At 39.3% G+C, this 24,688-nt stretch overlaps 2 long non-coding RNA genes across 2 annotated transcripts in view; both read right to left on the bottom strand.

The window, feature by feature from the left end:
• Window positions 1-17,426, bottom strand: part of LOC123466171 — a 153,982-nt gene extending 136,556 nt beyond the window's left edge. The window contains exon 1 of the long non-coding RNA XR_006641424.1: window positions 17,217-17,426. This is a non-coding gene — a long non-coding RNA (uncharacterized LOC123466171). The remainder of the gene's footprint in view (window positions 1-17,216) is intronic.
• A 2,892-nt stretch (window positions 17,427-20,318) lies between these two features.
• On the bottom strand, window positions 20,319-23,711 carry LOC123335251. The gene is made up of 2 exons (XR_006553655.1): window positions 23,655-23,711; window positions 20,319-21,762 (listed from the first exon to the last, which is right to left on the bottom strand). It is a non-coding gene; the product is annotated as an uncharacterized LOC123335251 (long non-coding RNA).
• Between the last annotated feature and the right edge of the window lie 977 nt (window positions 23,712-24,688).

Here is a 24,688-nt window from a genome sequence, read left to right as displayed (position 1 = left end):
TGGGGAAAAAAAAAAGTGAGATTGATGTCTTATCTGTTGTACTTGATTTATGATTTTATTGTGATTTTATGTGAGTTCCACATATCTGAAGATTGCTAGCAATGAGTGAATACAAAATAAACAAAAATATTAAAAGAATTCATTACCAATTCCAAGAAAAACTAAGAGTTTTACCAAACAGTAAAATATCTCTACACTATAAGCTTAGTTGATAATAACATTAATATAGTCAAAGGAATGTAGACCTTCAATATTGATATAACCAAAAATTATGCTATAACTACATTGGAAGTGATGGATAGTATCTATAACTGAGAATCAGGAAAATTCCAAATAACTTTAAAAAGCAGACTATTTAGAAATATAGCAGAAGAAAGAACTAATAGTTGATAATCCTTGTCCCTGAAAGCAGAAACGGGGGAAACGGGTATGCAAGAGGGGCTGCTGCCTATTGTCATAGGCCTTATTTTCTTCCTTCATGTTTGAAAGTGTGTGCATTCACTTGCTTTTATAAAATTTATAATTTAATTAAAAAAGTGTTTCTATCTATTGCAGTTACAGGTATAGTAAGGGTTTATTTTTCCATATCCTATCCGTTGAAATACCAGACATTCCTTGGTACGTCAAAAAGGAAGGAATGCAAATACTTCAGAAAATAGGAAGACCATAGTGGATTTACCATGTGTGAGCTGTCTAATTCACTCTCTACATTCCCTGAGAGGGCCCAGAACTCACTTTTTTCACCAAGGAGATATACATTAGTGAAAATAGCACCAACATTTTAGAAAGGTATTTTCATAATAGTTCTCTTGGGGATGTTACTGGGAGTAATGTCCAATGAATCAGATTCCTTGGTTTTAGTAAGATGTCCATTATGTGGCATTTAATCCGCTGAGGGAAAGAAAGTATAGTTACTATAGCAATCAGAACGTTCCAGCCAAGATAGTCTGGCAATGATAAATCAACTCTGGAGTTTCTGGAGTTGAAACAGAAGGACAACCCACTAAAGTCTTACTTGACTTAAATAATAGAAAAACTCTGGGGTCTGGTTAAAAAAAGAAAAAAAAGACTACCAAAATAGATATTAAATCCTTGATATCTCTCTCAGTTCCTAGAACAGTTATTTCACAGACCCAAGCCTCTATCAATAAAGAAGAGGTTAGTGATCTTGAAAGATAATACAATTGCAAGTAACAAATTTCAGGGAAGAGATGCATTGCATAGAGATAAGAGCCTGTTTTTGAGAGTCAATCCACCTGAATTCAAATTCTGGCTCCATCTCTTACCAACTGTGTGATTTGGGATATTTATTACATTAACTGTGTTACAGAGAAAGACAAAATTCAAATATTTAGAGAAATATAAGACATTGTCTGAGAGCCAAAAGGTTTCCCAGGTGGTGCTAGTGGTAAAGAACCCACCTGGCAATGTAGGAGACAAATGATGTCGGTCAGGAAAATCCCCTGGAGGAGGGCATGACAACCCACTCCAGTATTCTTGCCTGGAGAATCCCATGGACAAAGGAGCCTGGCGGGCTATAATCCATGGGGTCACAAAGAGTTGGACGCGACTGAAGGGACTTAGCACACATGCACACTGAGAGCCAACACTGATCGCTAAGAACCTAGGATTCTAGTGCTATCCACCTCTATCCACAAAATGAAAACTAATGTGCATTTGTCCACATCAAGGTAAACTGGGTCTTGGCCTCCTACACAACATTGCTTCTGACCAAGGTTTTTACTTTACATTAAACAAGACCAGTGGACACATTGGTTTTATCATGTACGCAACATCTAGAGTCAAAATAAGTAGAATAGGCTGGTGAAGATTGATTTAAGTCATCATGTAGGAGAAATACCTTGAAAATTAATGGCGTGGTTCCTCAGATGCAGTACCTGTTTTGAACCAGCAAGAAGTAAGTGGATTCTGTTTTTCTCAAAGCCAAGTTGTATTAATCCAGGAACCAAGGACTGGAAAGATGGTGCTATTCACAATTAGTGTGGAAGTGAAAGTGTTAGTCACTCAGTTGTGTATGACTCTTTGCTACCCCATGGACTATAGCCCACCAGGCTCCTGTATCCATAGAATTCTCCATGCAAGAATACTGGAGTAGGTTGCCATTACTAATGATACTTCACAAAATTTTTCTTTCCATTCCATCATCTCCAGGCTCTACTACTGGTGTGGAAATAATAGAAAATAGAGGAATGCTTTCAACATTTAATGGAAGTGAGACTTCCACTGGGCCATTTTACACTCCTCATGTCATTATGAAGGAAGACAGAAAAAAGAGAGAGAGAGTATTTTAGCCTTCCTTGTTTGATTCTAGTTCTCAAGGAAAAATAGGATTGCTGTTATACAATGGAAGCAGGGAGGAGAATAAACAGAACACCTTCTCATATTACCAAGTCCAGTGCTAAAAGTTAATCAAAGACTCTGGCAATCTATTCAGGCAGAACCACCAAAAGCTTAGATCCCTCAGGAGTGAAGGTTTGAGTGACCCCACTGGGTAATGAATTCCGGCCAGCTGAGGTGCTAGCAGAGAGCAAAGCAAACAGAAACACTTGGTGGAGGAAGAAAGTTATAAATACCAGCTACTGCCTTGCGGCCAGTTGCAGAAACAAAGACTAATGCCGCTATCTATTTTTCCTTCCTTGTTGAGTCAGGGCTTTATCTACACATTTTAATAAAGTTTCCTTTTCTGGAGGAGGTTTTCTGGTACTAAGTATTGATGTAATACATGCCACGAATGGCAGAATTCTGAAGTGGGATTGCACCAAAACTAGAGAAAATAGACATCATCCAGAGATTCTGGACTTGGACCCTGACTCACTTTGGGCTCTCTGCCTTTGGAAAAGGAAGAAACACATCTTAAGTTGTATGTGGAATAGTTACATTACCTTGGGTGAAGGTATTTTTAACATAAATGTGTGCAGAACAAATAGAGGTAGACAAAAGAATAAATTAGGATGGATATTTGTCATTTGTTGGCTACATAAACCCCTCCTAACTGGGAGGAATCCTGATTGTGTGAGTCTGGGAGAGAGACGTGGCTCACTCCTGACACACAGGAAGCCAAGTGTGCCCTCCTCCTCGTGCCTCAGCAGCAACAGGAACATGTGCCTAGTCTCGTACACGGAGCTCTCCTCCCCAGTTTCTGTACCTTCAGTGAGTGACGCAGAGATGAAAGTTCATGGTGCGCTGTCAGTAGCAGGGATGAGCAGTGATAATAGCTTTACTGTCGGTACACTGGCAATAGCAGAGGCAGCGCTCTAACCGGAGCATTTCAGAGGCAAGACCCTGCCCGGGCTCTCATTTTCTGGCCTCTTCTCATCTCCTACCTTTTATCCTTCTAATAAATTCATTCTCCTTAAATCAGACAGAGTTGTTTTCCATTACTTAGAAGAGCCAAGTGAGACAAAATTGCTTCACTACTTTAGATGAGGCGGCCACTTCATCAGGGCTAATCCATCTGAAAGCAGGAAGGGGAGAATATATGGCTTTGTTAAGAGACCCTTTCTGCCTACAGCCAGGAACCAAAGACGTCAGAAAGTCAGATAATGCTGAGCCAAAATCTCTGCCTCGAGCTAATATAAATGAGAGAAAAATAAAGGAAGAAACATCACAGGATTTACACCTGAGACCTGGAAAAGCCTGACCCTTTGCCTGTCCAGGCACTAACTCTAATACACTTTCTGCTTGACAAAGGTGTCAACTACCTATGCATACACTTTTATATACAATTTCAGAAATTCAGGTCCCAAAAGATCTTCCCTGTCCTAGATGTCCAAAAACAGAGTAATTCAGCAGATAAGAAGTAATTAAGTGCAAAGATGCTGCCATAATGGAACCCCCGAAATAGGTATGGCTAATTAAACTACTGATTAATTTTTGGAAACAGCACAGAATTGAGAATTATATTCAGCAAGACAGCAGAGGGGGTAAAAAGTCTACAAAGTGAACTTCTGTAAGTCAAGGCAGAAACTCAAAAACTGTATAAACTTTCCACATAAATAACTTTTCTTTACAATTTAATGACTATACATAAAACAGAGTTTTGCTGCAGAGTGTAATACTGGTATTAACTCCTCTTTACTCAGTCAGTTTTGAAATATCTTCTTTCCTTTTACAATATCCAAATGAAGTTTTTGTCTTTTCCTCTTCCAGGTTTTTTGTTCCAAATGGACTACAGCCCAACATTGCTGAAGGGAGAATTTCTCCTCTGCAGTCAGGGGCTTTCATAGAGGCCAATAATTCAAGTTTCCTCTGTTAATCTAAACCTAGCACCGGAAATAAAGATTTGGTCCTGGCCAGCTATCCCCGTTCAGCCAGATACAGCTGAATTTATTTGAAGGTATAGCAAGGCGGCGTAATGCCCAAATGCAATCTCTATTTCAGACGTTCCTGGTGAGCCCCAGACTTCCCGTGCACTCCCTCTCTCAACACAATCATCCAGATTCCCCAAAGCAAATAAATGGAATTGACTTAGAGGCCTACCTCTCCCCTCCTCACCAGTTCTCTCAAAGCTGTCCACTTCTCTACCATTCCCTTGGGCAGACCCTTCTGATATCACAAATGAATTACAAGCAGTAGCCCCTCAAGGCCTCTAGAACTTTAACCTCCTCTGCTCCACCCGCAATAGTATGCACGTTGACCACACAGCACACCAAAATGACTTACTTAAAACAAATCCTTTCTCTGCTTAAAATTATCCAGTGGCTACTCACTGCCTTAGGAAGAAGTCCAAGCACCTTAGCATATCTTCAGTATGCTAAGTAGCCTCTATTGCCAATTGAGTGCAATTTTTAACACTTCTTGCCTTGTAGTTCTACTTGCATTTCCCCATATATATCATGTTTTCTTGTCCTTAGGCTTTGCCTTGAGAGCTTTGAATGTCTTTTTCTCCACACACGTATTCCCCTAGCTAAATTTGCTCCTCCTTCTAACTGCAGTTCAGATATTGCCTCCGCCAGAAGCCTTGCTGATTGCTCAAACCTTAACACTGTGTCTGAAGCTCTGGAAAGGCTATCGCCAAGTTGTCATTGCCTATTTGTCAGTATCCCCAAGGCAGCCAACTGTGTGCTCTTCAATAGCAGTCTATCTACTACCCAGTAAGCAATAAAAAGTCTCTGAATATATGAATGATTCATAAACTTGAGTGCTTTTCTGTTATTAATTTCCACTCCATAGCTAATTTCCACACTTTGTAGGCAATAAGATATTCTTCAGTTTTGTTTTCTAGAGTCTCATCCCTGTCCCCATGACCTTCAAGTTCTACGTCTATACTAAAGCAATCCTTGATTTATTTATTATGTAAGCCAGAAATAGCCAAGCTGACTGATGGAGATAAAACATTGCTGAATGCAGAAGACAAGATTATTACATTTTGAAACTGTACTTTGTCATTTGATATTAAAGAAATAAGAACCTATCACTTTGAAAAGAATGGCACTTGCTTGACCTAGTGAGAGTTAAGACACACTGTCACACCCAGGGGTTACAACTCGTGAACTTTATAAAAAAACATTCAGCCTATTTTTTGTAGGAAAATTCCTTGTTTTCTGGAAACCCGAAATTCATGTCAGCCCCTGGCTGACCATACATTTCATCTTTTTATTCTAATCTTTTTTTGTTGTTGTTTAAAATTGAGGCCTGAAATCATACACTATTGCAGAAGAGAAATGTACAATTATACTTAAAATGCAAAGACCTCCAAACTTGTCTTCTCTAAAAATTCATCTGAAATTCAAGTAAAAATGAAAGTTTTAGTGGCTGTTTTCTCTGAAGCCCAAGTAGGAAAATTACTGTTCAACTGACAAACATGAAATATATGACGAAATTCCATTTTACAATACAGCCACTTTCACTGACAACCCTGATCACCTTTCTTACAGTCAAGTATACCATCAATATATCTAATTTGGGAAACTATGTTTAGAATTGTCAATTCTTCCATATGCTTTACCTTAAAAGATATGGAAGAGAAAGGATATTAATGATGCTGAGTTAATTCATTCTTAAAACAGATATTGCAGAAGTTAGAGATGCAATAAGACTTGTAATTTTGGATTCATATCATTTATTAAAAAGATGAGATATGAAGGGCCTGAAGTTCCCTTTTAGGATTGTTATAAAACATTACAGCAACAGAATTCTACTACTATGTATATATTTTAAATAATTTTCTCTCTTTTGCATTTTGTGAACTATACAGAAATAAATGAAAACTTTGAGTGCCTGTAAGACTAGGTATCCGTATGACCCTGCTGACATTTTAATTTTGTAAAATTTTTAGCAACTAAGATATGTTCCTAGGAAAAGCATAGGGTATTAATTTTTCCATTTTAATATAAAATACTGATGGACACGACTGAGCAACTGAGCACATGAACTGACGAAAGCTGGGAAATTGTGAATGAGAACATTTGAACCACAATAATGTGATTATGGTCAAATCTCATAGTTGGAACTTTGCATTTTAAAAAAAAGGTGTTTAAAGGTTCCATTTGTTTTCAAAGTCCAGTAGTTGCATAACTTTCCATAAGTGTTAATATGAGTTAAGAGCAGATCCTGAAAAAAAAGTTTCCTGAAGTATTTTTATTATTTATATTTCATTTGAGACTAGAGGGAAAGTAATACTCCCCATGAGCCAATGAGCAATGGTTAAAGTGTTCAATGGAATATGGGAAATCCATTACTCGTTAACAAAAAGGAGTCCTAAATTTGAATTTCTGCCTTATCTCTCTCTCTGTTATGATCCTATTATTCAAACCTGGGAAGGGGGTTTGATTGAAGAAGCCTTTATGAAATTGTCAAGCCATAGTAAGCTGAAGGTGAGGATATGCTATAATTTCCCTCATGCCCTGCATTATAATTTATTATTAAAATACCAGATTGGTATCAAATGTGAGAATGCAGTTGCATCTGATGCTTATGAATTTTGATACCATTAGTGCATTAAAAGACACCGTGGTTTGCCCCATCTGAGGGAAGTTAACAATTCATACAGAAGTTTCATATTACACATCTTCAGTTGATCACTCTTAGGGGACTCAGTGAGTGCTGGACTTTTTATAAAAGATCTGAGCTTCCTGGAGTTGAACCTAGAGAGACTTTTCAAAGACTACTGCCATATTTGGTCCCTTGACAAACCCTTTTTGAAAGAGAAGACAAGGATAACCATTCAGATTTCATTGTTCTATTCAGCCTAACTGAAAAAAAATATAGTTGATACTCTATTTCAGGTATTGTCTCAACAATGAAGTGAGGGTTGTTAATCTTGTATGAAGTAATATTGTATAACAGTTTGACATTCTCATACAGAGAGACAAAACATTCAGGCCAATGATAAGACACAGAATCTTCACAGTGTTTATTCTACAACACTATAAAACTAGTGCTTTAACCATAGAAAAATTTCAATACCAGAAAAACAAACCCTTTTACCTTCCAAGTATCTAATCAGTTCAGTTCAGTTCATTTCAGTGGCTCAATCATGTCCAAATCTTTGAGACCCCATGGACTGCAGCCCGCCAGGCTTCCCTGTCCATCACCAACTCCCAGAGCTTACTCAAACTCATGTCTGATAAGTTAGGCCATTTCTTTCACTTCTGTGTAGCACTAAAGAGAAACACAGAGGATCTATGAATTTTCATGTTGCATTGGTACATGCTGCTCACTCTGAGATCTAAGGAAGGCTTCCACTACATTTTACTTTCAGTACTACAGCCCCTGGGCGTTAGCTTCCATCTCACCATTTCCCTGATTACTCAGCCCTGGAATATCAATGAAAAAGAATATTTATTCCAAGTCCACCATCGTAAATCCATCTTAATACCTGAAGCAAACATCATTTTATTAACTACATAGATCTAGACTGATGTAATGAGGTGGATCAAGTACCCATGGCAGGCAATACAGTAAAGCAGAAGGAGCAAAGACCTCATGGTACTTTGGCTTCAATTCTAGTCAAGATCATCATTTTTCAGCTGTGTGAAAAAGGAGGGCTATTACTGATTGATTGGTAGTCATTTTACCAATCCATTGTGTTTCCAATTTCCCAAAGCTAAGTATAAAGTTTCAACCATTTATCATTATCCTCAAGCTTATCATTCTTCTACCACTCTTTGACTCTCAATGCATTACAAAATCCTTAATTACTGAAAAAAAAATAGATGCACTGGAATGACCTTAAAACATTTTTAGTAGACTTCCAATTGTGCCTGTAACCTTTCGCTATGCATCTCATAGTACATTATATGTGTATATGCAGGTAAGTGGTGGAGTAATGGGTTCACAGCTTCCTGGAATATTAGTTTATACTAAAATGTTTGGTGATGAAAAGATGTGAATTATTAAATTTATAAAAGTTGCACAAACACATGGACATAATATTAGCAAACTGTGGCTTTTCCATGGTGGCCAGTCTTATATTTCTTTCTGTGAACCTGAAGAGTAGAAAGTTTTCATTAGTAGTATGTAATTGACTAATCTGGTTTATAATATTTCAATTATTATAATTGATAAAGATTTTTCACACTGTAAAATCATGTGAGAAATGTAACAACTTTTCTAAAATATATATCCTCTGAGATAAACATATCATCTCCACTAGCCCCCAACCACCATGCTTCTGCTACTGTTAAGTGGCTTCAGTCGTGTCCGACTCTATGTGACCTCATAGACGGCAGCCCATTAGGCTCCTCTGTCCCTGGGATTCTCCAAGCAAGAACACTGGAGTGGGTTCCCATTTCCTTCTCCAATGCCTGAAAAGTGAAAAGTGAAAGTGAAGTCGCTCAGTTGTGCCCGATTCCTAGCGACCCCATGGACTGCAGCCCACCAGGGTCCTCTATCCATGGGATTTTCCAGGCAAGAGTACTGGAGTGGGGTGCCATTGCCTTCTCCGAACCACCATAATTGGGCTTTAATGAAAATATCTCTGGGTTGCCAAGTCCAGGTGGTGGCTGAAGTACAGTATACATCTTTATCACCATGGGTAAATTCAACATAGTTAAAGAACAAACAGTACAGTACAGGTACCAGGAATCAAAATGGACACTGGGCACTACAAGATTCCAGTGTGTACTAGTGGAATGTCATCTTGGTTTTCACATCAAAAATAGAGTCAGTATGACCATGCTAGTTCCAAGAATGCCAGACCCACAGAGACCTCTAGCTGAAGTGTGTTAATCGTGGAACCACAGAAGTAGCAATGGTAGGTAGTAAGATTTTACTAGCTCTGTATAACCAAAAATATTCTAGAGACCAACCTGAGTTATCCACTACAGTCATGGCCTCTGGGCCAGTTTTTCAAACTTAGAGGTCCTTGAGTAAAGACAAAAATCACACTCTAAAGAAGGATTTACTATAACACCATACATAGGTTCTCTAGCCTTTTCTTGCAGTCTTCCCCAAAGAAACTTAAGATGCTTTGCATTGTGAAAATTAAAGAAAGGTAGTATTTTAGGTGTTTACTACCAAAACATTTTAGGTGGTTTTGGGTTATGAGCTAACCTTAGTTCCAGAAACCCATTAAATTATTGTGGTCTGACAGTCAGAGTAAGGTTAATAGGGTAAGTTCCAAAATGGAGTACTTGCCCAAGGCCAGTGGAACAACAAACCTATTCAATGATTATTTTCTTAGCTTAATGATGTATATTTGAATGGCTATCTTTAGCCACTGGTTGAATCCCTATCCTAGCTCACTGATCTAGAGTAAAAGTTTATGGTAGGAAGGGCCAAATGCAACATATGAGTGTTCCTCAATCCAGAGCCTAATATACTAACTTTCATAATACATACAAATTTCAGGCATTTAACCCAATAGCAGTAAATTTCTTTGTCATGTGAAACTCCAGTATGAGTGTTCTTGGACAGTGGCATTCATTCACAGAGATTCAGCATCTTTGCCTCTTAAATCTCTGCCATAACCAAATGTTCCAGCCAGTGTTCTAAGAAGAACATTGTTATCCTCTGCATCTACTTGATCACATGGGGTCTGTAAGACTGCAAAAGCAGCACAAGACTTCTTAAATGCCTTCCCCTGAAAATGGTAGCTTACATTTCATTGGCCAGAACACAGTCACATAATCACACCTAACTAACTATAAAGGAAGCTGCTAGACATAACCAACAAATAATTCTGGGAAGAATAAAAGCACAGTGATTTTGGTGAACAGACAGTAGTCTGCCACATGGGAGAATTTCAAAGATTTGTATTATGTCAAACATTTCAAAGATGTACTTCTTCCTAAACCTATATCAATAGATTAGCAGTTCCTTTTGATTGAATGAATGAGGATGAAAACTGGTGTTCAGATGGTTCTCCAACAGCTTTCACCAACAGCTAGTATAATTGTCTATTGATTTACAGTCCTACTTATTTGTGGCCCTGAAAGACAGTGGAGAAAGACAATCTTTCCAATGGGCAGTCTTTGGAATTGCACCTCTTCTTATCTGCTATTTTTTAAAGAAAGATAACATAAGAAGAGTCTCTATACTGATGTATGGACATTGACCAATAGTTTTCCCCAGTGGAACTCTCAGAATAGACCAGGGCTAAAAATATTTATGCACTATGTGACTGTTCACCAGAAGGTCATCACTGTCTAAAAGGTGTTTAGAAAAACAATACAATGGCAACAACAACACACACAAAGCATTGTGAAGGAAAAACATAAAAGGCTGGGGTAAGGCTTTATGACTAGCTGCAGAAACAAGGATGGTGTAGAATCCAGAGATTCCAAATGAAGCTGAATACACTAAATGGTTATCATTTGGTTAGTCTGCTCTACAGTTCTGAGAGCACTTTCTATTTGATATAGATTCATTATGTCAGCTAAAGGGATTTTTAAAAGTTTACACGGCAAATAGAAGGGGAAAAAGTGGAAGCAGTGACAGATTTTATTTTCTTGGGCTCCAAAAGCGCTACAGATGGTGACTGCAGCCATGAAATTAAAAGATGCTTGCTCCTTGGAAGAAAAGCTATGACAAACCTAGATAGCATATTAAAAAACGGACACATCACTTCGCCAACAAAAGTCCATATCACCAAGCTATGGCTTTTCCAGTAGTCATGTATGGATGTGCGAGTTGGACCATAAAGAAGACTGAATGCCAAAGAATTGATGTTTTCAAACTGTGGTACTGGAGAAGATTCTTGACAGTCCCTTGGACAGCAAGGAGATCAAACCAGTCCATCCTAAAGGAAATCAACCCTGAATACCCATTGAAAGGACTGATGCTGAAGCTGAAACTTCAATACTTTGGCCACCTGATGCGAAGAGCCAACTCATTGGAAAAGACCCTGATGTTAGAAAAGATTGAAGGCAAAAGGAGAAGAGGGTAGCATAGGATGATACAGTTAGATAGCATTATTGACTCAGTGGACATGAATCTGAGGAGATAGTGAAGGACAGGGGAGCCTGATGTGCTGCAGTACATGGGGTCACAAAGAGTCCAACACAATTTAGCGACTGAAGAACAACAACATGTGGAGGAAAATATATTCCTCTGTGTGTGTATGAACTGGTATGTATGTGTGTGTGTATTAGTCACTCAGTTGTGTCTGACTCTTTATGATCCAATGGATTGTAGCCCACCAGGCTTCTCTGTCCATGAAATTCTCCAGACAAGAATACTGGAGCAGTTTGCCATTTCCTTCTCCAGGGGATCTTCCCAACCCAGGAATCGAACCCAGGACTCCTGCATTGCAGGCAGATTCTTTACCATCTGAGCCACAGGGGAGGGTATTGATAAAATTCGGTGGGCATCTGTTGTTTTTCCTATAACAAGCACCTTTCTCATTTTTATAGTCAATAAAAAACCTACTTTGGGAAACTGTGTCCTGTTTAAAGTCATCACTGAAGTGTAGGAGTAAACCAGTTCAGGCTAATTAGATATCTTTCCTTGGAATCTAAAACTGATGCAGAGGTAGACAAGAATTAAGCCAACTAGAACCACAGCACAGATAAAAAGATAGTCCTGGATTGCTAACTACCAGGAACCTTAGCAGCCCTCACTGTTACCCTCTCAGACTGGTTGTTTAGAACACTCTGTGATGAAATAACTGATACACAGTCGTTTGTTTCTTTTTTCCCAATAAATTATCTGTTTTGGCTTAAGTGATTAGAACTTAATTATTTTCTTGAAATCAAACGTAATAGGCATAATCGTGTCAATCTACAGAAGTAGATTACAATTTTTTTTTATTAGTTGTGCTCTCACAAATGAGATCTTATGTGAAATCCAAATGCACCTATTTCTCCTGTAACGGCCTTAACTTATTCTCCAAAATAATGCCACTAAGTGAAAAGTTGGTAACTATAAAAATATGGGATGTGTCCATACCAGTCTAATATATCCAACCTTTTCTCAGACAGATAGTACATCAACTGAATAACAAAAACATGCTTACAGGGCTTCCCTGGTGGTCCACTGATTAAGAATACACCTGCCAATTCAGGGGACACAGGTTCGATCCCTGACCAGGGAAGATTCCATATGCTGTGAAGCAATTTATCCCATCACAACTACTGAGCCAGTGCTCTGGAGCCCAGGAGCCACAACTACGGAAGCCCATGTGCCTAAAGCCTGTGCTCCACAACGAGAGAAAATGCCACACTGAGAAGCCTGCACACCACAACGAAGGGTAGCTCCCACTTATTGCAAACAGAGAAAGCTGGTGCACAGCAGCAAAGACCCGGAGCAGCCAAAAAAAGAGAAAAGAAACAAACAAATAAATCTTTTAAAAATGCTTATAAAAGGAATCAATGTAACAGTGAATAAATGCTGTTTGTACATATAAATTAATGTAATGAAGTTTTATAATATTCCCCAAGGAGGATGATTTATTATGGCTGGAAGAAGAGTGGTAAAACATCATTCTTTAAAAGCTAGAGGAAAGTCACTTGTTTGAATATTGGGCAACCATTTAATATAAGTATTGTATGAACTTGAGACAGAGAAGGCAATGGCAAGCCACTCTAGTACTCTTACCTAGAAAATCCCATGGATGGAGGAGCCTGGTAGGCTGCAGTCCATGGGGTCGCTACAAGTCCGATGCGACTGAGCGACTTCACTTTCACACAATGGAGAAGGCAATGGCAACCCACTCCAGTGTTCTTGCCTGGAGAATCCCAGGGACGGCAGAGCCTGGTGGGCTGCCGTCTATGGGGTCGCACAGAGTCAGACACGATTGAAGCGACTTAGCAGCAGCAGCAGCATGAACTTGAGAATTCTCTTCCTCTTAAAACTTTAACCCTAAAATAACTACCTGAAAAGGAAGGCTTTGACATAAATAGAAAAGATTGGGATCTTTGAGTAGAAAAGTATGCACTTTCAAACATGAGGAAATCATATACATGCACAAGAATGAAGAGTAGCACAAAGGATACAATTAATTTCTCTTGCTTGGCAGCCATAGGCAAAACACATTATGGTTCATCCAAATGTAGCATGTATTTCAAATTTGCTCCAAGTAATATTCTTTGATTAGAAACTGTTGTATAAAATAAATGTGTGAGTGTGCCTTTGTTTGAAATAGTAACGTTGAAGTATAACTTTTCATCCAACTTTTATTTAGTGGACTTTAGAGGGAAACTCCATTATACTGGAAAACAAGAAGCAATTGTCTAAAAGTGGTATAAGTTTTCAAGAGCTGTTAAGGTAAAAATTTCTTTAAGGAAAACAAGTGATATGTGAAGTTAAAATGCATCAGATAGATCAGATCAGTCGCTCAGTCGTGTCCGACTCTTTGCGACCCCATGAATCGCAGCATGCCAGGCCTACCTGTCCATCACCAACTCCCAGAGTTCACTCAGACTCACGTCCATCGAGTCAGTGATGCCATCCAGCCATCTCATCCTCTGTTGTCCCCTTCTCCTCCTGCCCCCAATCCCTCCCAGCATCACAGTCTTTTCCATTGAGTCAACTCTTTCCATGAGGTGGCCAAAGTACTGGAGTTTCAGCTTTAGCATCATTCCTTCCAAAGAAATCCCAGGGCTGATCTCCTTCAGAATGGACTGGTTGGATCTCCTTGCAGTCCAAGGGACTCTCAAGAGTCTTCTCCAACACCACAGTTCAAAAGCATCAATTCTTCGGCGCTCAGCTTTCTTCACAGTCCAACTCTCACATCCATACATGACCACAGGAAAAACCATAGCCTTGACTAGACGGACCTTTGTTGGCAAAGTAATGTCTCTGCTTTTGAATATGCTATCTAGGTTGGTCATAACTTTCCTTCCAAGGACTAAGCGTCTTTTAATTTCATGGCTGCAGTCACCATCTGCAGTGATTTTGGAGCCCAGAAAAAGTCTGACACTGTTTCCACTGTTTCCCCATCTATTTCCCATGATGTGATGGGATCAGATGCCATGATCTTCGTTTTCTGAATGTTGAGCTTTAAGCCAACTTTTTCACCCTCCACTTTCACTTTCATCAAGAGGCTTTTTAGTTCCTCTTCACTTTCTGCCATCCAATAAAAACCCAACTGGGAAGGTAAAGTGAACTACAACCCTTTCTCTCCTCTCAGTTGCCACCCAGGCAATCACCTGCAAAGTTTTGACTGATTTATCTTCTCAGTCATATAAACTATAAGTTCTTTTCCCAAATCCCATCATCCACCATTTGACTGATACTACTTGCTGATTTATTAATATGCTATGAATTTTCAGGCCTTCGAGAAATTGTTTATGTTCCTTTCAGTAAATAACTTCACTTTCTTCTCAAAGTTTAAAAAAAAATCTACTTATTTTTTAGTTTCCAGCATATACATCACCATCCTTAAGCCCCACCTAAAGCAAAAAGAAGTACTTTATTATGAATATTCTCATAGGATATGATTATACTTCCATTCCAGTATTTATCAAATTTCATTATAATTAGTTGATTATGTAGCTAATTCCTTAATAAGTTCTTCAGAGCAAAGAAATCTGCCTAATTTGGTTTTGTTTCCCTTGAATTTAGCACAGTGTCTTATTCATCAGAAAGATGACCAACAAAGACATGTTGAGCCTTGGTAAATACAATAAAGGAATAAGAGTTTTAAGAAATACTTGGTGGTTATACCTGATCAAAAAATGGGCAGAAGAACTAAATAGATATTTCTCCAAAGAAGACATACAGACATCCAAAAGACATGAAAAGGCTTAATATTACTAATAATTAGGGAAATGCAAATCAAAATTACCATAAGGTTTAACTTCACACCAGTCAGAATGGCCATCATGAAAAAGTCTGAAAATAACAAATGCTGGAGAGGATGTGGAGAAAAGGGAAACCTCTTACACTGTTGGGAATATAAAATTGGTTCAGCCACTCTGGAAAACAATATGGAGGTTCCTCAAAAAACTAAAAAGAGAGTTGCTATATGATCCAGAAATCCCACTCCTCAGCATATATCCAGAGAAAACTAAGTTGAAAAGATACATGTACCCCTATGTTCTATAATACAGCAGCACTATGTACTGTAAGCAAGACATGGGAGCAACCTAATAAATGTCTGTTGACAGATGAATGGACAAAAATGTGGAACATATATACAATGGAATAATATTCAGTCATAAAAAGAAAGAAGGTCATTTGTAGCAACAAGGATACAACTAGAGATTATCATACTAAATGAAGTGAGAAAGTCAGATACCACATGATATCACTTACATGTAGAATCAAAAATATGACACGAATGAACTTACCTGTGAAACAGAAACAAACTCACAGACTTAGAGAACAGACTTACGGTTGCCATAAAAGAAAGAATACGAAAAAGAATATATATATGTATAATTGAATCATGTTACTATACAGCAAATTAACACTGTAAATCAACTAAACTTCAATCAAATATTTTTTAAAAGAAATATTTGGTGGTTATAGTGAAAAATGAATTGAGGATACAAGTAGTGCTAAAGTTCATGTTTTGAGGATGCTGTCTATTCAAACTTGTAACAAGATTAAAAAAGAAAAAATTTTAAAGACAACCATGTTCAAAAAATGTAACAGAACCAAAACAAAATTTGATGTTGTAAGTGTAGCTGAAGGCACAGAACTTCCAGGCTTCAAGCTATCAGCAAGTACATATGATCAGTTTAGACCACACAGAATATCTGCTCTCTGCATGAGGAGCGAGACTGGGACATAAAACACTCATTTAGCGATGGTGTGACTACAAACTGGTACTGTAACTCTATAAGTAGCAAAATGCTCACACGTGTTCTGGGTGATAAGTTATTTCAGTCGTGTCCGGCTCTGTGTGACACTGTGGACTGGCTCCAGGCAAGAATACTAGGGTGTGTTGCCATGACCTCCTCCAGGTGATCTTCCCCACCCAGGGATCCTCCTGCCTGTCTCTCACATCTCCCAGGGATCCACCTGCGTGTCTCTTACATCTCCTACATTGGCAAGTAGGTTATTTAAGATAGCACCAGCTGGGAAGACCATGATCACACGTGTAATCCAACAATTTCATTTCTGCCTTTGTAATCTAGAACACCTTGCACATGTGCACAGAGATTTTTCCAAGGCTGTTAAAGGTACTTGTTGGGGAATGAAGACTTTTGGGTTCAAATCTCTTCTCTGTTGCCTTCAGTTACACACCATGGATAATTACTTAACCTTTCTGTGCCTAGGTTTCCTTATTTCAAAAATAGAAATAATAATAGCCACCTCTTGGGGATTGTTGTGAGGATAAAAACGTATTAAACATTTGTATAACTCTTAGAATAAAGACTCAAATTTTAGCCGTAATCATAATTGCGGCAGCTTTGGTTCTGTTTAGAAAAAAAGACAAGCCCCAAATGAGGTCACTTAATCTAAATCTCACACAACCAAACCAAGACTTTAATTAGTTGCAGCTCTCTCAGAAACAGAATCTTAAACCAATCCATCAGCATTAGGAAGGTAATCTCCCCGAAACACCCCTGCCATCCCCTAAGGAAAGTAACTATGCAATTAACCAACCTGCTTTTTTGTTTTTTTGCCTCAATATAATAAGGTCCACCTTCCTGCTCCCCTCTACCTATAAAAGTCTCAGTGTGTACATCTCTTCAGAGCACCTTTTATATCTGTTAGATTGGATGCTGCCAGATTCAAATGATTTTTATTGAAATAAACTCAAAAAATGTCAGGTATCTCAATTTCTTTTTTAGGAGTTTTGGCGTCAGAAGAGGAAACTGAAGGCGACCCGACCCTCAGGAGCACCGCAAAAACGGAGGTACCTGTTGAGCCCCTTGAGCTTCTTGCTCTCTCGATGCCCCAGGAGGTCCGGAGGAAGTTCTTCGCGGATTCTAGCTTCACAGCTTGTGTTATTTACAAGCTTTCAGACTTTGAGTATTTCTTTTTCCAGAGGACTTCGAGAAACTAGCGTGAGTCTACTGGGTCTGACTTAGGAACCGGACTGCGTCTGGGGACGGACTGGGTCCTGTCTGGAAATCGGACCGGGTGGGGAGATGAGCTGGGTCCGACTTAAGCTGAGCTGTGATCCAACTGTTGTTTTTAAGCTGAATAAGCAGGTTAATCTTACCAAAAACAATTTTGAATTATAGTGGTCAGAGTAGAGAATTTTTAACCATTTATGCAGCATATTAGAGAAAAAGCAGTCTCAGTCAAGCACTCACCATAAAGTGTGAATGAAGTGAAAGTCACTCAGTCATGTCTGATTCTTTGCGACCCCAAGGACTATACAGTCCATGGAATTCTCCAGGCCAAAATACTGGAGTGGTTAGCCTTTCCCTTCTCCAAAGGATCTTCCTGACCCAGGAATCGAACCAGGGTCTCCTGCATTGCAGGCGGATTCTTTACTAACAAAGCTATGAGGGAAGCCCCCACCATAACGTGTGAAGGGATAATTATTTTTTTCTCCTCTTCAGTTTCTGGTGACCAGGATGAGATCCACTGGGACACTCTGCTCCCTCCACACCCTGCAGATGGGCTCCTGGGGAAACTAAAGGAGGTTGAAAGGTGAGAATTTTCAAAGACAGGTGTCCCAAATCTCTCTCTGTGGTGCCTGGTCAAAAGAGGAAGGTAAAACTTCATATTATTCCCTTCCTTTCAGATTGCAGGCAAAAACTTAAAAAAAAAAAAAAGTAAGAAACTTAACCTTTTGGCCAACCCAATGGATCTTTGAATTGTGACTTGCGAACTTGCTATTGGGTACCCATTAATTGTCTATCTCCATGCTATCTAGTCTGCAAACATTTGGGATTTTCCAGCTAATTTTTTGTTACTGAATTCTAATAAGTTTCTATTGCAATCTGAGAAAAAACTTGGAATAATCTATATACTTTTAAAGAATATGATCTCCTTGATGAATTGTCTGTGTAAGACTGAGAAAAAAAAGTGTCCAGTATTTTGTTATTGGGTGTTGTGTTCTATAAATATCAGTCAGATCTAGTCAATAAGTGATACTTTTCAGTTTGACTGCACCCTTCCTGATTTTCTAGTTCCTGGAAAGGAAGAGAGTGTTGAAATCTCCAACTAGAATGTGGATTTATCTTATCTCCTTGCAGTTCTATCAGCTTTTGCCTATTTTGATACTCTGTGGCCGTGGAAACATGATGGTAAGATGTGGGAAATTGAAAGGTTCAATAATTTAAAATATTATCTCATTCTTTGAATGGGCCTAAGTCCTTGGACTGTGACTTTCAAAAATGTTTTATAGCCCCTCCCCACCCCCCGCCCCCACCACGCCAAAAACCTAAAACAGAAGAACTAGAGGGAACTGATTTGGCTAAATGCCCTTCCCCGGGTCAGAAAAGATCTACTTAAGTCCTTTCCTGCGGTTAGTAGGCCTTTGCTACAGAAAGCATGTGGGCATAATTCCAAATGGCTGCTTTTCTCCTCTTTCTGCCAGAAACATGAGAGGATTTTTCTTAGATCTTCACCTTGAGAACAGGGTAATAACCACCAAAGTATTGGATCCCCACCAAGACTGGGTCCACATGAGTTTCTCTCTCTCTCTCTCTCTCTCTCAAGCTAGTTCATAGTTGGCCCCCACCAATTCATTAAAATGTTCCTTGATAGTTTGAGAAAAATGGAAATTGTTGTTGGGTGATATATCTAGGCTCAAACTTTTCTTACCAGTTTATGGCTCTAGTGGCTTCTGCTCCAAATAATAAGTTATTGTGACTGTGAATTTCTGTGTTCACCTTGACTCTCCATATTTCACAGTATTAGTCTTCCCTGTGACCCCAGTTTTCTGATGTATCTAAGTCATTGGTTTCCTATTTGTTCAGTATTTTTCTTCTTGAGAACAGAAATACCCCCTTCCAAGCTCTTTGTATGTCAGAGCTGAAATGCATTGCCTCTATGTATTTTCAAAAGCCAAATCAATTACTTGGTGGTGAAGTAATCTGACTGTAACTTGGTCAGATTATGAGAATTGTCTTCTATTTTCTGTGGGTACAATGGACTTGTGTAAATGATGGGGTAAACTTGAGGCCTTGAGTGCCTCAGTCAGGAGGACCTGATGGATTTATTGGTTTTTTAAGCTGGGTGCTAGGAAAAACTGATAAAGATGAAAATATGGGATGATGTTTTAGGGATGAGAGCCCTCACAGGTGGATCCAAGGAGATACTTCACCGAAGGTCTGATGAGATCTGAATAAAATTAGCACATTTATGAAGTCATGATTGTTATCCTCTAGAGACTATGATCTCTCAAGAAATATACTTTGTTGCCCTTGAAGAAATGAACAAGTGACCAAAACTCTTCATGTTCTATGGAATTTCCTAAAGGAAACCAACACCTTGTAAAATAAATTAAATGGGCCTCCTCATCTCCTGAGTAGCCCTCCTTAATGTCCTGTCTTCTCCTGTTTCTCCTTGACCCTCACAATAAGAAAAAGGGACGTAGAGAGATCCTAGGCACCCTTAGAGGATTTCCCTGTGAACTGTCTGGTTTGGAAACTTTCCACCTGGAAAGACACATAAAAAGGAGCTAGACTCGGCTGGGAACATGTTCTGTATCTTGCCCCATGCCTTAGACCAGCACCCAAACTGTGCTGTCTGTGCCTCCCCGCAAATTCTTAGTTCATAGACGCAGAGAGGGTGGGTTTTTTAAACTCACGCCTTCTCATAGAAGGAAAGACTAGGGGAAGTATAAGAAAGAAACACTCTCCCAGGACTCATGTGAGGCACCTGCAAAACCAGAACGAGATGGGTGAGTGTCAGTTATTCTCACTGCAAAAACAGCAAATAACACCATACTGGGTCTACTAAACCTCAACTATTGTTGCTTATACTGACGGGAGGAATGAGAAGAGGGGAAAAGCACTGCAAAGATGTAGATCATCACTCAAAAATTAGGACACCCAGGTACATAGTGCAATATGTTTTATGCAGTTAAAACACACAGAATAACACATTTTCTTATATCTAAAATTTAACAACCAATTTAAAAACAGCCTTTATTGGAGGAGAGAAACCCTAGGACCCTTACCACATTAATCATACATATCTATTGGAAAAGAATAAAAATTCTACATTTTTAATGGCATTGCTGCTAAGTCGCTTCAGTCATGTCCGACTCTGTGCAACCCCATAGACGGCAGCCCACAAGGCTCCTCTGTCCCTGAGATTCTCCAGGCAAGAATACTGGAGTGGGTTGCCATTTATGTTTAAATGTTTAGATTTGACCATCTTATGTTTGTGGAAACACAATGTTTTATAGTCTCTACTAAGTTACATCATTCTGAAATAAAATAAAACATAACAATGAGGGTCTCAGCTTCCTTTGATGTAAATGGATCAGATTAATGAAATTGAAAAGTATATACAAACGCAATTTTGACTTATCCACTGCCCCAACATTAAGAATTCATTAAAAAGTTCTCTGAAAACAAGTTACAACATCGCACATAAAAGAGTATAGATGCTTCTAGAGATGAGTTTATGAACACTAACAGGTATTATTAAGGCAGTAAGTATAAGCAATACCACAAAAACACAATTAATAACATCATCTGGTAAGTTAGTCTCAGGAACAATGCACTCTGGACATGCTTGAAAAATTAGTCCTTAGACAAAGACATATGAAATTTTTATGGTTCATGAAGAAAAGAGGAAGGACATTTGTAGATTGTCCATGTTCACCTACATTGATTTATTGCTTCATAAAGCATTTGAAACATATACAACAGGAGAATGAATTCTTCAGTGTTTAGATCAGTTTTTAGAACACATCAAATAAATTGGCAAAGATATAGAGACATCTGTATTGATGATGAAAAGGCAATGGCAGGAAGGAACGCAGGAGTAGTGGAAAAGCTATTGCCGTGGAATGTTCACAGACACTGTGTTTCATCAGCAAGCACTGAGTTGTTGAGAAAGTGTAACATCATTGAAAACAGTTGTAAATAAAGATAAACTATCAATCTACTCAGGTATAATACCTATGTAACAGAATTTTCAGAGTGTAGTGTAATGATGACATGGGCAGTAAAATTAGAATCCATACAAAGTCCTTACAAAGATTCCTCCTTTGCAGTCCTCTCCGGTACACAGTGAGATGGCCCCTTCCTTTAAAGTACATAGTGAGTTGGCAAGGGTGCTGTTTGTCCACAGTAGGGCGGTAGGTGGCTAGATTCTTAGTGCAGCTCAGAAGGAAAGCCATGCAGGAATGAGACACATTTTCTTGGACTTACACGGTTCCAGCAGGGCTACCCCTCTCCTGTCTGTCTATTTCTGGATGGAGTTATGGTGGCTGAGTACCACAGGCCTCCATGCCTGCCCAACTCTCCTGTCTCCACATGACGAAACAGGAAACTTAAGAAGGAAAAATCAAAAGAAAGGAGGTGATTTGCTTCTGGAAAGGGCAAATCACCATTTACTTCCCCCTGGCTTCCTATGTCAGAAGCAGCCACTAGCTTGAATCAAGCTCTCAGTCTATTTATTCATTCATGCATTTGTTTATTTCAGTAAAAAAAAAAAAAATGGGTCCTTGTTCTGTGCCATGCACTATTTTAGGTGCAGATAGTTTTCCCTATAGCAAAGTACTTTAACAAAGAATGCCTGATCTTAGCTGTCTTTAGATATTCGTTGGTTAATTAATGATTATTAAGAAATCTCCATATCCACCAGAGAACTATTGGAATACAAATCTTCAAGACTAAATTCAGAGACTCAGGTTCTATTCCTGCCACTTACTTGCCAGGTATTTCTAACCAGTTTCTTAGCCGTTTCCAGCCTCCACTTACTCTTCAAAAAAGGAGAAAATGAAGTCGTTCAGTTGTGTCCAACTGTTTGTGACCCATGGACTGTAGCCTACCAGGCTCCTCCGTCCATGGGGTTTTCCAGGCAAGAATCCTGGAGTGGGTTGCCATTTGAGAGCACTGGGCTAAATGAGGGATGACAGTCCGTGTGCCATTTCTGTGTGAATAGCAATGGCTAACCACAGTGCTGTATTGAAAAAGATTCTATAGTAAAGTTCAAACTCTTTGGGGAAGGAGATTATGAGAGGAGAAGGGTCAGTACTCATACTATGCATTTGCCCCTCCTGGACTAGATGATTTCTAATTCCTCCATTCGAAGCAAAATCATGGCAGACATTAAAGTTTTCTTCTGTGTCTGACCATTGGTCCGGTGATTCATCTCTAAATAGGCCTATTATCGAAAGAGCCATTCTGGATGTATTGGTCTGGAGAATACAGAAATACCAGTCAAGGATTCCAGGTTAGTGCCATCTTAGTCACTATATATTTCCTTCAGGGAGGTCAATACCCCTGTTAATATCTGTGGAGTATAATTATATCAATTCTCCAAAGGTGAACATGCCCACATGATAACTATATTATTTATCATGGAATAATAGAAATGAATATCAGTTTTCTCAATCAACTGTTTCCCTCAATCACTCTTTAGAAATACAGTTACATTTCTATATGCTGAAATATGGAAGCTGATATCTGCAAAAGAGTTGTGTGTAGGTTTTAAATAAAATTAATTCCCAAAATATATAAACATCTCATATACCTTAATATCAAAAAATAAAACAACCCAAGAAAACATGGACAGAAAATCTAAATAGATATTTCTCCAAAGAAAACATACAGGTGACCAACAGGCACATGAAAAGATGCTCAGCATTGCTAATTATTAAAGAAATGTAAATCAAAACCACAATGAGATATCACCTCACACCAGTCAGAATGGTCATCATCAAAAGGCCTACAAATAATAAATTCTGGAGAAGCTGTGGAGAAAAGCACACACACATATATATATGTGTGCTCAGTCACTTCAGCTGTTTCTGACACTTTGTGATGCTATGGACTGTGGCCCGCCAGGCTCCTCAGGCCATGGGATTCTCCAGGCAAGAAAACTGGAGTGGGTCTCCATGCCCTCCTCCAGGGGATTTTCCTGACCCAGGGATCAAACCTGAGTTTCCTGCATCTCCTGCATTGCAGGAAGATTCTTTACCACTGAGCCACCAGGGAAGCCTGCCGGGGTCCAGCCCCGGCTGATCCAGGGTATTCGAAGGAGAGACGGCATAGGCGAGGGTCAGGAAACAACTGCTTAATTACACGTTAATTAAGGATACAAAGAGTAATAGAATGAGGATAGCTCAGTAGGAAAATTCAGTGGAGAAAAGAGGCTGAGTAGCTTGGTTTACGCGGGAGACCAATAAAACTTCAAGACAAGAAGTTTGCACCACTTACGTAGGCCGCAGGCGTCCTTCCGTTCTCCCGAAGGAGAGGAGACACTGAGGCCTCCCCGGTCGGATCTTAGAAGCCCAGGCATAATTAGCAAGCATGGTGGGTTCCGCGCTCCAGATGGAGACTCAGCTAGAATTTGGGAGAGAGAGTGACATGGGGAGACCAAGTTTCAGTGAACAAGGCCCGCACTTTATTTTCCAAAGTAGTTTTTATACCTTAAGGTATGCATAGAGGATAATGGGGGAAGGGGTGGAGTCATGCAAGGACAGCAGTTCCTGGTTCTAATCTAAGCCAGGCTTTCAAACTTATCATATGCAAAAGTTCAGGTGATTGACATCATCTTCTGGCCCGGAGGCCTGTTAACATTTTAAGAAACTTATTTTTCTCTAAAGGTGATTATTCCAAAGTCAGGCACCAGCCTCCAAAAAAGCACTGGACAAAGCTGCATTTTACATTTCTATACGCCCATTATATCAATCAATACACTGCCAAGGACACAGTAGGTAAGGAGTATGGAGACTTAGCAGCACATTGGCCCAATAAGTGAAAAACCCTTCACCAATACAATTTCTAATCAATCTTTTAACTACTCAAAGGAATCTGTGTTTAGGCAGTTTAGAACATCTCCTGCCTCTCACAGTTGGGAGGCTCTGAACAATCACATGTGGCCGGAAAAACCCATTCAGGCAGGCTAGAGGATTTCCAAAGGAGTTTGTAGGTTGAAACACTGTCACACCCAGGAATTATTAACTGGAGCTGTAAGCTAACTCTTTTTTTTTCAGAGAGAGGTAGTGGGGGACAGCCCCCTGTAAAGTCAGAGGTGTAGGTGAAAGCACAAAGCAGAAAGTAGGCAGACTCTGGTTTTGGGGGTAGATGCTCGAGAATTTCCAGGGGGACTCCTGAGGCTCGATCCCGCCTTTGCGTATGCCGAGCCTCCTTCCTCATGACCTTTGTCATGGGCGGAGTGCCTCACGCTGGCTCCCGGCAGTGATAGAATTCCAGTTGAGCTATTACAGATCCTCACTCAATATGCAATA

This window comes from Bubalus bubalis, chromosome 9 (genome assembly GCF_019923935.1).
Source record: "Bubalus bubalis isolate 160015118507 breed Murrah chromosome 9, NDDB_SH_1, whole genome shotgun sequence".
Classification (NCBI taxonomy): domain Eukaryota; kingdom Metazoa; phylum Chordata; class Mammalia; order Artiodactyla; family Bovidae; genus Bubalus; species Bubalus bubalis.
Note: the sequence above shows the minus strand (reverse complement) of the source record. Positions and strands in the feature narration are given on the sequence as shown.